Raw genomic sequence first — 15,442 nt, 5'->3', positions numbered from 1 at the left:
TTGATTAATTACCTCGTATTTATTGTTAAATTTCATTAAAAATTAAAAATTCAACATAATTTGTAATTGTTCAAATTTCTTTCAAAATTCTTTACGGTGCATTGATCGCAAGAGTCACTTATCCCTAATGAAGTTCGTTGCACTCATCGCCTTTTCAAGATAACCTAATGTGAGAAAACACATTCCCCAAATACTTATAACAGTTATCATAATATTTTGCTGATGCCTAATGAATACTTATTATTTACAGACAATGACCCTAATAGTTGACTTATTATTTAATATGTAATGTAAACCTCACATATTGTTACAAGCCAAGATGAAATAGATTAAAGAAAGCGTCGATTGATGAGCTTTAAGGGGGGTTTGTAAAATAAATATTCTTCGCTGCTTCGTCTATCTAGAAGTGCGTTTGCATATGAAAATCTTTAAGCACATTTTCTGAGACAATAAGGGATAATAATTTGATGATTGCTTTAAAATGAAAAAATAATACTCGTATAAAAATGTAAATAATATCATAAATATTTGTAACCTTCTATGAACAATTGAACGGTCCTACTCAATTTACTTTACTTTCCAAGCAGAACACAGCAGCGCCAACAACTATCATACTCGTAAGGTAAAACCAAGTATGGCGGATGTGTAGCTGTAGTCAAATCCATAAAGAGTTGACACTAAAGTAAAATTACGTGAAGAGGAAAATAGTAGGTAAAGATTTCGGGTATATTTACCTATTTCTCTAAAGTATTGTTTGTCTGTCTACTTAAACTGTTACCAAGTAATCCAGCTACTCAACGCTGGTAGTGATAATAAATGAATCCTTCTTATAAATAAAGTACGCCTGTTCCACGTTACTTCGTGTTATACAATCAAGGCCACAAAAAGTAGTTTCTCCTTACAAATACTGTCTCCTTCATTAGTGTCCTTCTAGTACTAATGGAAGGTGAGTTTTTGTACTTTATCAAGGAAACGATATGTGGTCGACATATACAGGATAATTTGCTTTAATATATAACGTACAGGAAAATACAATATGTTCATTCATTAAAATACCATTCATAACTATTTTCACAGCCGCGAGAAACTATTATTAGAAATCGATTTATAAAGCAGTACATATTTTTTACCTTTTTTATAAACCTTGGCATCGACTATAAAAAGAACAAATTCCGATCTGCTTTCTATAATATCCGATTGTAGTAGAAAATAAATAAAATGATTATTTTTTTATTTAATGTATGTGAATATTAAAATGTTTTATTTTCCACAGAATAATTATTCAAGTTTCTCGCAGTGTTAGGATTTTAGAAATAGTTGTCTTACGCTCATTATTCATAATCAAACTATTCAATATTTGGCCTGTCAAAGACAATTTCTGCCATCTACAAATTGAAAATTTTTGATTTTTGGTAAACAAAAATTATGATACATTGAACATTAAAAAAAGGCGTTAAAAAAGTCACCAGGTGTCTTTCCCGGTCAAAACACAGACCGGCCACTCCTACAAAACTCAATAGTCGTTATCCGTAACACGGCCGGCCATTGTAATTACTGGAGCAATATCAATAAACTATACAATCCCGATAACAATTGTGGAATTGGTGTGCGGTGATGCAATCGCGGCGGGTTGTATTGACCTTAATTCTTAATGGATCGGCGGACCACATTTCTGGGCCGAATTAATCACTTTATTAGCCACAATGAACGGTCGACGATGCGAGCGAGTGGAATGGCCAAAGGATAGGCCACAAATGTATTGTAAATGAAGTGGAGCGTGTGTTGACCCTGCATGGGCGTCACTCAATAAAGGTGCGATATTATCGTACATGTGTTGCTGCCAAACTATTTTGAAACTAGATTTCTATGACAGTCTGTAAGTACGTTGATTTCATAATAGTTGCCTCAGTTTAAATAGGTAAATTTTATTAGAAATGAATTTATAAAAAGAAAAAGTTTTTTTTGCTGTCTTAATATCTATTATTGATCGTAAGAATTCTAGGTATGTATTTTTTAACGTTTTATTAAACAACTAGTTCGGAATATAGTAAAAAATAGATTAATAATCGGAGCACAACAGAAGATTGTCTATACCAAGAATTATTATGCTGAAAGCAATCCGTTGAAACATTTATCTAACTGTACTAACATCATCAGACTCAATATCAAGATAATAGAAGAGATTTATCTAAGAGTTTAATAACATCCAGTTGAGGGCGTCGACTTGACCCTGTATAAATAGAGGAACTAGCAACCTATCAACACACTGAGTCATCGGTACGTAACATCGCTAATGATACTTTGTAAAGCTGTGTGCAGACTTGCGGAAGTAATACATCTGTTTCTATAATCTGCTTTCCGACTAACGGTCGATCCTTGGTATGGTTACGCCATTAGTATTTTATAGCTCACGTTCCATAACGTTGCTCGCTGAAGTTGAATGGTAGACGTTGTCAAGTAAGAAAAAAGTGTTATAATCCTTTCATGCGATTTTCCTTTTTATAATAATAATAATAATAATAATAATAATAAACATTTATTGCCTTTGAAATACAAAAAAATACACATTACAGCTAACTTAAAATTAATACTAGGCAAAAGGAAGTGACTCAGCTTTTGCTGACAAGGATTGTAATCCTGTTCAGCGCTGATTTTCAGTCACCCCCTTCTCCCTATGGTGTTATGCGGGAGAAAAGGTCCTGGGTTCCCAACCATTTACTACTTTTATCTCTACATCGAAACTTAAAATAATAGAAACATATATTATGCAGAGAAATAGATATATGTGATAGACAAATAAAGCTACAAACATTTTACAAACTATGAACAAAACAAAAAAAAAAAAAATAACAATAACCCTTGCGTGAGTGCGTGAATGTAGATGTGTGAGTGTGTATGTCAGTGTATGTGTACGTGTGTGTGTGTGTGTATGTGTGTGTGTGTGTTATCAATACTTACTAAAATATGTCTTTAAATTTAAAAATTTATTGTAGGCAGGCTTCAAGTTTTCTGTTGCAAGTTGTTTCTTTAGCAATGCTGTTTTGTATTTTAATTTAAACGTATCCGTATTCATTTTATTTCTTAAGGGAGGGGGTAAATCGTTCCAAATTCTTGCCGCTGAAAACTTGAAGCAAGTTCTAAATCTAGATGTTTTATGGGCAGGCATTTTAAGGAGGGTCTGTGCTCTGGATCTTTGGCTTCGATTACTAGAGTCCTCGAACCAAGTGAGCTTTTCAAAGAGATAGTCAGGTCGTTTGTTCCAAATTACCTTATGAATTGTAGTTGCAAGGTGGAGATCTCTTCTAGCGCTCATATTGAGGATGCCCTTTCTATTTAAATATGGGGTTATATGTTCTCCCCTAGGTACATTGTAACAGAAGCGAATACATGCATTTTGTACCCTTTGTATTGCTTTCTCTGTGCTCGCATTTATTTTTGGGCCATAGATGGAACTACAGTAATTAAATTGTGAAAGAACTAGGGAATCACACAAGAGCAGGCGCAGTTCTTCGCTCAAATAAGTTCTAATTTTGTATAAGGTCTTTAGCTTTAAGTAGTGCGTTTCTTATCTTATTATTTACATGTTCGTGAAATTTTTGTTCCCCGTCCAGTATTAGGCCTAAATTGCGCGCCGAGCTTACCCGTTTTAGCGTGACCTCATTGATGGATAACTCTTCTTTACAATCCAAGGTTTTTTTGATCTGGTTTTTAGTCCCCAAAATTAGGACCTGGGATTTTTCTGGATTAAGAACCAGTTGGTTATTTTTCGACCAATTGTAGATGGCGTTAAGGTCGTCATTGATCTTTTTAATTGCTTCGCGCGAATTTTGACTTTCAAACGAGTAGTATAATTGCGTGTCGTCTGCGTATAGATGGTATTTGCAATATTTTATTTGGGTAGGTAGATCTGCTGTAAATAGCGAGAACAAAATAGGACTAAGCAAAGATCCTTGAGGACAGCCTCTTTCCACCGCTCTGAGCGACGAGAGTTTTTTATTGCCGTCAAAATCATCAGTCACTACCATTTGATGTCTATCAGTTAGAAATGATTTAAACCAGGTACATGCGTTTTTGGAGAATCCGTATTGTTCTAGTTTTTTCAAGAGTAAATCTGGATGTAGACAGTCAAATGCCCGAGAGTAATCAAGCAATACCATGATCGTAGTCATTCCCATATCAGAGGCCTCGGTAATGTCATCAGTGACATGAAGTAGAGCAGATTCAGTGCCGTGACCTCTTCTGAACCCTGATTGAAATTTTGGGATTATATTTATACTCTCTACATACTGCAATACTTGACCTAGCACCACCTTTTCTACGACTTTTGATAATATTGGTAGAATAGAGATGGGCCGCAAATCTTTCAAGTCATTGATAGGGGTTTTTTTGGGAATAGGTCTAACCAGTGCTCTTTTCCAGCACGACGGGAAAATACTTTTCACGATACAATTATTCACTATCCATGTAATAACAGGCAGAGTCACGTCTAATGTAAGTTTAATCATGTCAATGTTTAGGTTATCATATCCAGCTGCCTTGGTCTTTATATTGTTTAAGATTTTCCTTATTTCTATTTCTGTGGTCGGTTTAAGTTCAAGGCAGCAATTTTGTAAAATCTTACATGAGCTAGTAGTGTTGATTTTGCTTTCATTTTGGTTACAGGAGGGAAGATTTAAAAAGTTGTCATTAATTTTCTCAGGGTCATTGAGATGCTCGGGAATGGAGTCTGTGTTCTTACCGTTAATCTGAATTGCTTTTCTTATATTTTCCCATAGTATTGCAGGCTTGTTTATATTGTTATTAATAGTATGTCTAAAATAGGCTCTTTGTTCACGTTCAATTGTCGCGGTAACAAAATTTTTTAAATTACGATAATATTTTTTCGAAGCTTCTGTTTTATTTTTTAACGATTTGATTAACGCTTTATTACGTAGACTTATCATAAATTTAACCATATCTGTTACCCATGGTTTGGGTTTATCCCTTATAATAATTTTACGAATTGGTGCGTGAATGTCAAATAATTTAGTAATATATGTGTTAAAGATTTCCACCATTTCGTCCATATTGTCAAAAGTATAGATAGTTTCCCATGGGATAAGATTTAAGTCATGTTCAAATAAGTCCAGATTAATATTATGTAATGTCCTTTGTAGTTTTATCTGTTTATTTAATTTCGGTTTTTTTATGTCAAAGTCTAGTAGCACAAGAGCATGGTCACTGAGGCAGTGATTATGTATTACTTCGATGTTCTTACATTTCGAAGAATTGTTCGTCATGATAAGATCCAATATAGTTTCGGATCGATCTGTAATTCTTGTTGGTTCCTTAACCAATTGCTCCAGATCAGATTTATATTTTAACTGAATCTGCTCAACCATTACTTATCCAATAAACTGACAAGAGCGAAATTGGCATGATAGTGTGAATCGATCCTAATGATACTTTGTAGACTGCACAGACTGGGGAAGTAAATCTGGTTTTATAATCCGCTTTCCGACTCAAGGTATGAGCTGGAATAACGTAGCAAAGTGGCTTACGCAAAGAAATAAAGCTATAGCTTGCATGTCGTTTGCTAATGCCTGTTAGTAATAACCAATCCATCCATATCGATACTTCACAATTTCTAATCTGGATACTTTAATAATCCAACCAAATTTTCCCGATCAAAGATAAAAAAATGACAATGAAGAAATTGCCGAATGTTGACATTGGTAGGCCAAACATTAGATAGATTAAATATGAAAAACGGGCGCAAGAGAATTTATACAATCCTGAGCAATTTGTATGTATATTTTGTTAATTACCGTTATTAATAATTAATTTATGCAATATTTTGCCTACCAAAGATTGACATTTGACACTTCTGGTTACTAGAAATTATCGCATTACGATTTTTTTAAGCAAAGGTGGATAGATCTGTTAGTAATAACGGGCGTGAGTATGTATTGTTAGAAATATATTAGAATTATATAATTATAGTATTATTTTAATAAATATTTTGTGTTATTTTCATGATGTATTTTTTATAATAATAAGTGAACATTTATATAGTCACTGGCTGTATGCGTTACACGATTGTATGCATTAGCATAAAAAAGAAAAATAACGCTCTTGGCGTTACGTGTGGGAATAATAAATGTTGTAAATTGGATCAAGAAATCCTCTAAAAATGTCATCAGTCACTGCATGAGGTTTTTTGCTTTGACATCCGGGAGATAATAAGGACAATCGAGACAAACTAGTTATCAAGTTGTAGATGTTTATGTGACATTTTTAAAACCCGCAGAGGTTCAATACAAAGTTTAACGACGGCACGATAATAAAAACTTGTGAGTAAATGCTTGGATATTTGGAGCAGACGAACAATTGTAGATGGTCACGATGATATTGTTAATACGGTATATTTTGGGTAAATTGTTTTGACGTGCTGAAGACCTATGACTATTTCGTTCTTCCTGAGTGTAAGTAATTTAAATAAAAGCAAACATGTTTCGATGCGTGGTAAGAAACGCTTGTTTTGCCTTCGATCTTGATACTGGAACAAAACAGTACAGAACTGTTACTTTCGTCCGTAGGTAATCAATCTTCATCAATTCTTGTCTATACAAATTCGAAATTTGACAACCGATCGGTAAGAATTGGTTTAGATTGATAATTAAATATCTAATGGATATAAGACTTAAAAGTGGATGTTGTGCCAATGCAACTTTTAGGACCTTTCTCCTGAATTATCCGCTAAGCGTCACGTACCTAATGGAAGAAGAAAGTGAAGCCAAAATTGGTGTACCCATCTTTTAGTCCATCCCCAGAAGATTAATCCACCTTCAAACTTTTTATGTCTTTGCAAACAATGATGAAACTTGAAATAACGCCAGGCTCACAAGGTTAATGTCCCAGACGCACTTAAGTGTGAGTCTTGCTTTGAAACTTGGAACATTTTCTGAAGGTCTGAAGTTAAGATGTTCCTCCGAGTCTAATTAGAACAACGCGGCGCTTTCATAATTACTACATACGTCTTGAAGAGTCACTGCGATTGCCAACCGTATTCGTTTATGCATGTTTAGATTAATGACTCGTATAAAATGAAACATCCGGTACGATTAAGTAGATAATGGGGTTTGATGAATATATTATATTACAATATTACCGATAGTTTACCAGAATCATTTCTGACTAATCTCCAACGAAAATTGGTAGATACAGAATTGAAAATCTGTGTGAATAATGTGTAGCTACTAGAAATAAATGCACGCATGTTTTAATGGTAAACATAGAAAACATCCTAGAACCTACTCTTGATTTAAATCCGACTGAATATTTAGATACGATGTCAGCTAGTGACGTTTGGTTTCTTCAATAAATCAATATGTCATGTCGCATTATCATCAACATACTAGTATAAAAAGCGTGTTAAAAACAGTAGAAATAGTATAAAACATAAAATAACAGTCCAGTTATTGAAACCAGTCTCAAAATCCAAATCAAAGATGCGGATTAACTTATATTGGAGCACAAAGCACAGATTTACTTAGATTTCTCTTAGCAGCTTAGCGTTGATCAATTGATCAAGTAGCACGCGTCGGTTCGACAACTCAACAGTATATACACATTCGATCTTTCCATTATGATCTTGATCGTGCTCACGTTACAAAAACGATACCGTTGGTTGCACAAAAAGTAGACAAATCCATTCGAGATGAATCAATGGACAATCGGACCAATCTTCGATTAAATGCTACCGTTGCTTTTAATGAAAATTTCATAACAGTAACTGTTTTGTATGATGTCAGTTCAAATTGGTTCAAAAATTTGAAGTTTTATAAAAATAAAATTCGGATAATTGCCAGCAGAGGTATAAATTTATAATCCAGAATTTGTTATGTTCCTAAAGCCATACGGATTTTTAACGTGAGATTGTTGAATTATAAACAAAGAATAAGACACTTAAATTCTGCCTGATGTGTGCATATAATTTCAAAGAATTGTATAAATCCTAATGACCACAAAAACAAAAAAGTAATTACAATAAATGCTTCCTCAAAAAGACAGAGTAGGCACTTACATCATATCATGACTCATTTGTCATCGAAATTCACTTTAAGTTTAAGTTTATATTACATGAATAATGAATAATATTTTGTTACAAAGCATTCTACAATACGTTTAACACACTTCAATATTTAAATATTTCCGATCCAAAGCTCTTCAGAGTTGCAACTAAGCAAATATCTGGACTGTAAGCACCTGACCTATTGACATGATTTTTATATTCGCTTTTAAAGCATTTAAGATTACATCACCCTTAAACTAACATTAGAAAAATAGGTAGGTAAAAAACGGGAAACAATTATGATCAATATTTAAAATTGGATACTTGAGTTAAATTATTTTGCATCGTATTATGAATACCTTCCGGTTACTGGCATATTTTAGGATGCAACAGGATTATTACGTAAGCTTATGTATATTACTTAAATAGTCACATTCATATAAATAAACTTTAATATAAATCAAAATAGCGAAAACGAAACTTTTCTCTTACCATTTTCAGCTATTTCTTCATATTCAATGCTATCTTCTACAAGAAAAAATATTGCGAACCAGTTAATCAATTCCCTACTTCTTTTGCGTTCATTTTTTGTCCACAATCAATGGCGCCCTCGGCAATCACAAGCTTCAAAAAATTTAGCAAGTACGAAACAAGTGCACGAGAAATAGTACAAAAAACTTTAATAATTTAGGCGCTAGATTGGTAAATGTCCGAGGAAGTAGCGCGTGACACCGCGAGAGCGGTCGGGAATGCTAGAGAAGGTGAATACACTCTACGCATCTGAATTATTATCATATTACATTATCACGCAATCATTATCGTATAATTATGTGAGAAACTAGTTTGTATTAGAGGCTGTTCTACGTCTATTTTTAGAATTAATCAGGATAACGGCTGAGATGAAAGTTGTATTGAGCAGATACCCTGAGATACACTAAACAAATATTTAATAGATAAAGTTGTTTTCGCATATTCCTTTCCAATGACAACATATTTTCCACTAAACAAGTGTTTCACTCATGGGTACTTAGTTTATGTCTATCTTGGGATTCAATTTCGGCAAAATTTTATCAAATTTGGTAGAGTTAATGGTAAAAAATCACAAATTAAAGTTATTTTTACATTTAATTAAATAAATATAAATGTACACTGCCTCTGTTGACTGCAAGATGTATCTTTTAAATCACATGTTTTGCTTTCTTTACACTCTTGGTTGTTCGGTTACCGCCTTGCCTATTTCTGCCTTCAGTGGTGTAAAGCAACTATAATCTGGGAAGATTTCCATCGTATGCTCTAGATTTTGCTCAAAATCAGCATAGCATCTGTGTCCGAACTCAGAAAGAACTGTCAAGAAAACAAATGTCAAGTTGTATTGTCAGCAGTTCTCTGAAGTCGTGAACGCCCACGCGAATTGCATTTCAAGGATACGATAAACGAACATGACTATAATGGAGACATTTGAGTAGTAAAGTGAAATGTATCCCTAAGCACCCGTTGCCCTAATTGCGTCGATTGGTTCTAACTGTAACCGATCTCATTCATCTGCTTCTCGTCGCTCTCGAGAGCAAATTGACCCACTTCCTACCATTTGTATAGGGCCTTGTCGTTTTGAGTTGGGCATGTTTATGACGTTGGTAATGACTTTCAAGTGCCAGATTACTTGAAGATGTTACTTCATTACATACATCAACATGTTGATTCAGAGGATATGCATGTTTCAGCTGCTACGTGTTCGGAATAACGAGGTCTTGATTCACTCCATTGCAATGCGAGTTTGCAAAAGATCGGGATAGAGACAGACAGTAAACTTACATAAGATATCCTAACTTAGTTTTCATGGGTCATCAAAGCGTCAGGCTCAGAAAGTCATAAGCTTCAGGTTCTAAGTTAGATTTTTGTTTCGTTAGAGATTACATAATTGACCAATCTCATCACGGTTTAACATAAGACTTTTTGCTTTCATGCTATGCTATGCTATTTCAATATTTTATAATAAAAATCGTACTTAATCAGCAAGAATCAGATGAAGAATCATCCCGAAGGCATTCAAAAGTCTTCATTCTGAAAAATATAAATATGTATTGCTTATAGAATTAATTGATTCCACAAAAACCTCACAAATTAATCCCTATTTCTGAATGATGAATTTAATAGTGTTCATATGAAATTAACTAAAGGTCGTTTGCACATATAACTATTTATCAGATACGCTGTCCGTTCGAAAACAAACAGTCAAGATTCATCTAAGTTCACATGGCATTACATTGCATTTTAAATGTTAATATTAATAGTTCAGTCAATTAAGTAAATTAGGGCATTCTTCGAATTATAGAGGCCATATTTCATTCAATTAGGGCAAATGATAGATATAATCCATCATGCAATTAAGGTCATCCTATCCTTGCAACGCTGAGAAGCTTTAAGAGATATGACTCATATGAGCTTCGAATTCAGGGTAAGTACTTTTTATTGCCCGACTGCCAAGGAAGGGTTATGTTTTTCGCGCGTATCTTGTATGTTTGTCGTTCTTTACTTGATTTATCAAACGGCTGGATGAATGCCGACAATTAAATTTCTTTTTTGTATGATCCGAGTGTCCTTAGATAGGTGTTAGAATAAAAAAACGGACGGATTTTTGGCGCGAAATACTAACACATTAAAAATAAAAGTTTACCGAACCTATCGAGTAGGGTATCAAATGAAAGGAAATTAAACAGAGATTATAAAAACATACTTGTATATATATAAAACAGCAAGGTGACTGACTGACTAACTAAATGACTTTTTTATTTTTCAGAAATCAAGGTACAGCCAAAACCGCTCCATTTAGAGTCCTGAAATTTTGCACATGCACGTAGTATTCTGTCTGTCTGATGGTAGAACGAGTATTGTTCGAGATTAATTTGAAAAACGAGTACGTGCCCCTACCACCCTTAAACGAGAACACAGCAGCATTTAGCGTTAGTCAGAAAAGACCTGTTTCAATATAATAGAACCCATAAAACATTTACAGACTTTGTTTACATTTAAATACAATATTGTTTCATAGAAAATGAAACTAATAGGTAGAACACGTTCAACATCATTCGTGCGTATGACCTTAAATATGAAGGTGCCTCACCCCGTAAACCTTTTGAAAAACACTGGTAGTACTACATAAAGGTCAAATGGTTTGCGTTTTATAGTACACGCTACCTTCTTAATATTATTCAGTCACGGATTAAAAGTAGTACGTACAAGAGTAAATTACCTTCTTAGTAGTACTTATTTTCTTTCAAGTAATTTATCTAATAATGGAATCTAAGTTCACCAAATCGATTTTAACTTACTTGTAAAGTAACCTTGTATCTGCGACATTTATTTTCGCAAATTACCTTTACAGCGTAATATTGATAACTACGAGGATATTAACTAGTTATAGTTCTCGCCAAACTGCTAGTCCGCTCTGAAGTTGTTGCAACTACACCTAGTTATACAATTTGCTATGGCGACACGATTCATTTCTATATTCAGAGCGGACTACTTCGGCGGACTAGCAGTTTTACGCGGACTAGATATCAATATTAAGCTTTTAATTACCTTTGGATGGAAAGGCCAAAAGTCTAACACACAAAGGAGCTTCCTTAGACTTTTAGCTTTTCCAGTGACGAATATAACTTTAGTTTCTTACTAATTTTGCTTTTTCAGGCGGAAGATAAGCAATATTTTAAAACTGGTGACAAAGTAGAAGAAACGATTCCGTCAGGTGACATATTACTAGAAGCATAACGGCGGAATACATATTGATAAATAATATAGTACAAGTGATGCATGACGTACGTTATCATAAAAAATACATTTAAAAAAACGAACTGTCGTAAAGAAATATTCTTACTAATTGTCATAACAAAATTTTTATTGATTATTCACATCAATAATTCATTGCGTTAAAATCAAATATGTCTTATTAATGTCTATTTTGTGTCTATTCCTATTTCCTCTACCGCATATCATATTGAGTATTTATTCATTTGAAACATTGTATCAACGAAATTTTATTAGGTAAAAAAAAAGCTTAGGTGTACTGTACATATTTGTTTAATACACTATGTACTATTTCACAAGTGAATATTGCTCAATAGACTCGAAAAATAATTCTACCTAACTTTGAATCGTGTTCTTTGTTGATATTAAAGGCACAGTACACACAGTACACACATAACAGTAAGACTGTTATCAAACTCAATTTATGGCAAGATCTAACTGTGATTATGTCAGCTGTATCGAGGAAGTAAGGGCAATACTTTTGCAATCTCACCGTTTCTCTTAAGCAGAGTTAGATAAGATTGCGACAAGTATTGCAATGACTTGGCTAAATTGCAGCTAAATATTCCCCAAAATTCGGCAGAAATCCTTATGATGAAACACTGGCGCGATAAATATATTTTTAATTGGTCTTCGTTGCGCTCTTAACAAATTTAACTATGCCGATTTAAGTATGGAGTCATTGTTTAACACGAAGTGTTATAACAGTGTTTTAAATTCAGATTACATAAGTACCATTACGTTTGTAAATGAAAACAATGATTTTTAAGCAAATAAAAAGAGCCGCGGGATATCATATGAAAAATACTAGTTGCAAAAAAAGTAGAAATGTTTCACAGCAGATGCTATATACGCTCGCGTGCTCCGTTCACATAAAGTTTACAAGTTTACAACTCGGCGCTAAAAATGATTTCTCTATGGCATAAAAAATATTTATTTTCTTTATTAATAATAGGAATTATGACTTACAATGAGCACGCGAAAGGTTTAAAAGACAAAAAAAAATAATAGGAATTCGAAATTCGAAAATATAATGCAAGTATAAATAGTTCAATAAAAATAAATGTTTTGTCATCTACATATTCAGATGTCTTGATAAATATAGTCATTATTTATATAGAGTACCTGTATTTTCATTATAGATAAAAAATAATACACATATAAGTAAAATTCGGTTCAGGCCATACAGGAGTCGTAGAGTAAAAAGTCGCGAAAGTAGCGTCCTCCACCGACTTTTATGTGAAACATAAAATAGGGAAGGCGCAAGCGAACCAACCAGACTATGTATGTAATTTGTATATTAATTTTAGTAAGCAGGAATTGTCAAATGTCGATCTTTGGTAGAAAAATCATTGGATAGATTGAATATCGATAATGGGCGTAAGTTTACCTTTATGTTAGATTTCTTACATTTACATAATACTATTAAAATAACTTTAGGCATCTTTTTGCACTTCACCAATCCAATCGGTACTGGATTATATCTAAACTGTATTCTAATGTAATTCATAGACATAGCAATGGATTTGGCGGGAAATACAATATATGAAATGCAAAGGAAATATTTTTTTAAACCATTTTTAATTAAACCATGAGACAACTAGTGCCATACTAGTTGTCTCATGGTTTAATTGGTTGAAGAAGAGTAATACTAGTCTGAAGAACTATAAATCCTGTATAAAGAATTGTGATTGCTAAGTCATACATCATATGGATTTTCCCTCTAAAATTCATAGTTGAAGTTTATGCACCCACTCGTAACATTTTTAAGTATTTTCAGTAAGCATGAAAGTTTTTCAAGCAATTCTTGATGCGTGGAGAATCCACTTCAACAATCATTGATTAAGATAATTAATTATGGGCCGTACTGGGTATTATCATATGTTGTATATCTCTTTTCAAATAGAATGTTGCCAGATATTATTGACTTTTAAATCTTTTAAAGGCAGTCAGATCTGAAAGAAACAGAATGGAATATTCTCTCTGAGACAAGTTTCAAATTATATTTATATTTATATTGACTACCTGGATGAAATTACTAGAATAATAGGAACCGGGCTACATTGATAATGAACAAATTGCGTTGTCTACTAACTAACAATAAAAATTATGTAAATAATAAATAAAAATTGTTATGCAAATTGACATCCTTTTTTTGTTTAGTAACTTATTTTACTTTTCTGTAATCAATGATTTAGATGTAGCAAGTATGCATGTATGTGTAGCATCCCTTATAAGTAGGCAATTAGGCATTTGATATTGTCATATAGACATTATTTATTCATTTATTTAGAACTTTATTATACCATAAAAACCAGTATAAAAGGCGGACTTAATGCTAGAAGCATTCTGTACCAGTCAACCTTTGGGTAAAGCAGAAAATATGCAGGACGGTATTCATACATTCAATAATAAACATATACTAGGAATAAAAGTAAATACAAATGGAATATATTTATATTACAAGACATATAAAGAACTATGTATACTGTATTGAAATTAGTGTGAAATATTATATTTTTTTAGAAAATAATATTATAATATTACTCATTTTAAATAGGATTTTTTATAACTAAGTTGGATGCACGCCTGCCTCACTTTCCTCAAAATATAATGGCTTATTGTTCTTATAAAATGAAATATAAAAATAGCAGTAGAATTATAATGGCAATGGTGAACACACAGACAAATAAACCACTTACCATATAGAAATCATTTTATTAAACAACTAATTTTATTAAATCATAGTAGTGTTAAGCAACCGGAAACATGTATACCTGTTCACGTATTTACAGTACTTAACTAAGAAGTAAATTATGAAGATATTAAGTTACTTTAACTTAAGTAAAGCTTAACATACATCTAACTTGCATTTGCTGCTTCTTGCCTTTGAGATAAGCATAAATTCCTTTATCTAAATCAATGTATGATACTCTGTGAGATCAATGTAATCAGGTTATCTCTAGTGGTTATCTATGTTATGTTAACCTTATAATTATTAAGTATAGAAAACTTCAGATAGTTAATCTAGTAAGTGTGTCAACTGTAAGTAGGCTGTAAACACGAATTCTTGGGATATTATGAATAATACAGGTATTTTGATTATCAAGGTAATGTGAATCACATGATAAGCCTTGGGAACAAATGAAAGATCTTACTAAACTTCTCCGATTTAGAGTAACACACACCTAACCTTTTATCATGTTTTTTACATAAATTAAGTATAAATACCGATATTGCATAAAGTACCTCATTAAACAGACAAGCTAATTATAATTTCTTTAATTTATATGCATCACGTACTATCTACAGCGAAACTTTAGCATAAATAATGTTTCACATGAACAGTCGGGGCAAACATGACTCAATGTTACACTATTTACTCTTGAATTAGAAAGTTCACTCACCTTTTACAGCGTTCGTTTCAAAATTTGTAAAAAATAGACAATAAAAAAAGTAATAGTTTATAAACAAAACACCACACAAAATCAATCACACGCACAACACTAGCTAGCTGTCGTTCCACGACGCACTCTGTCCAATCCTCATCCGGTCCAACCCAGCTGTCCGGGCAACTTCGGTTTT

The 15,442-nt window shown here is 33.0% G+C and overlaps 1 protein-coding gene across 2 annotated transcripts in view; it reads right to left on the bottom strand.

The window, feature by feature from the left end:
* Dg (Dystroglycan) overlaps positions 1-15,442 on the bottom strand; it is a 162,117-nt gene extending 146,675 nt beyond the window's left edge. For both annotated transcript variants that reach the window (XM_073086683.1, XM_073086685.1), the window contains exon 1: positions 15,265-15,442. The gene's annotated coding sequence lies outside the window, so the exon portion shown is untranslated. The remainder of the gene's footprint in view (positions 1-15,264) is intronic.

Source organism: Epargyreus clarus, unplaced genomic scaffold (genome assembly GCF_041222505.1).
Source record: "Epargyreus clarus isolate Ecla_fem2 unplaced genomic scaffold, WU_Ecla_fem_2.2 ptg000024l, whole genome shotgun sequence".
NCBI lineage: Eukaryota > Metazoa > Arthropoda > Insecta > Lepidoptera > Hesperiidae > Epargyreus > Epargyreus clarus.
This window is presented reverse-complemented; position numbering and strand designations above follow the sequence as displayed.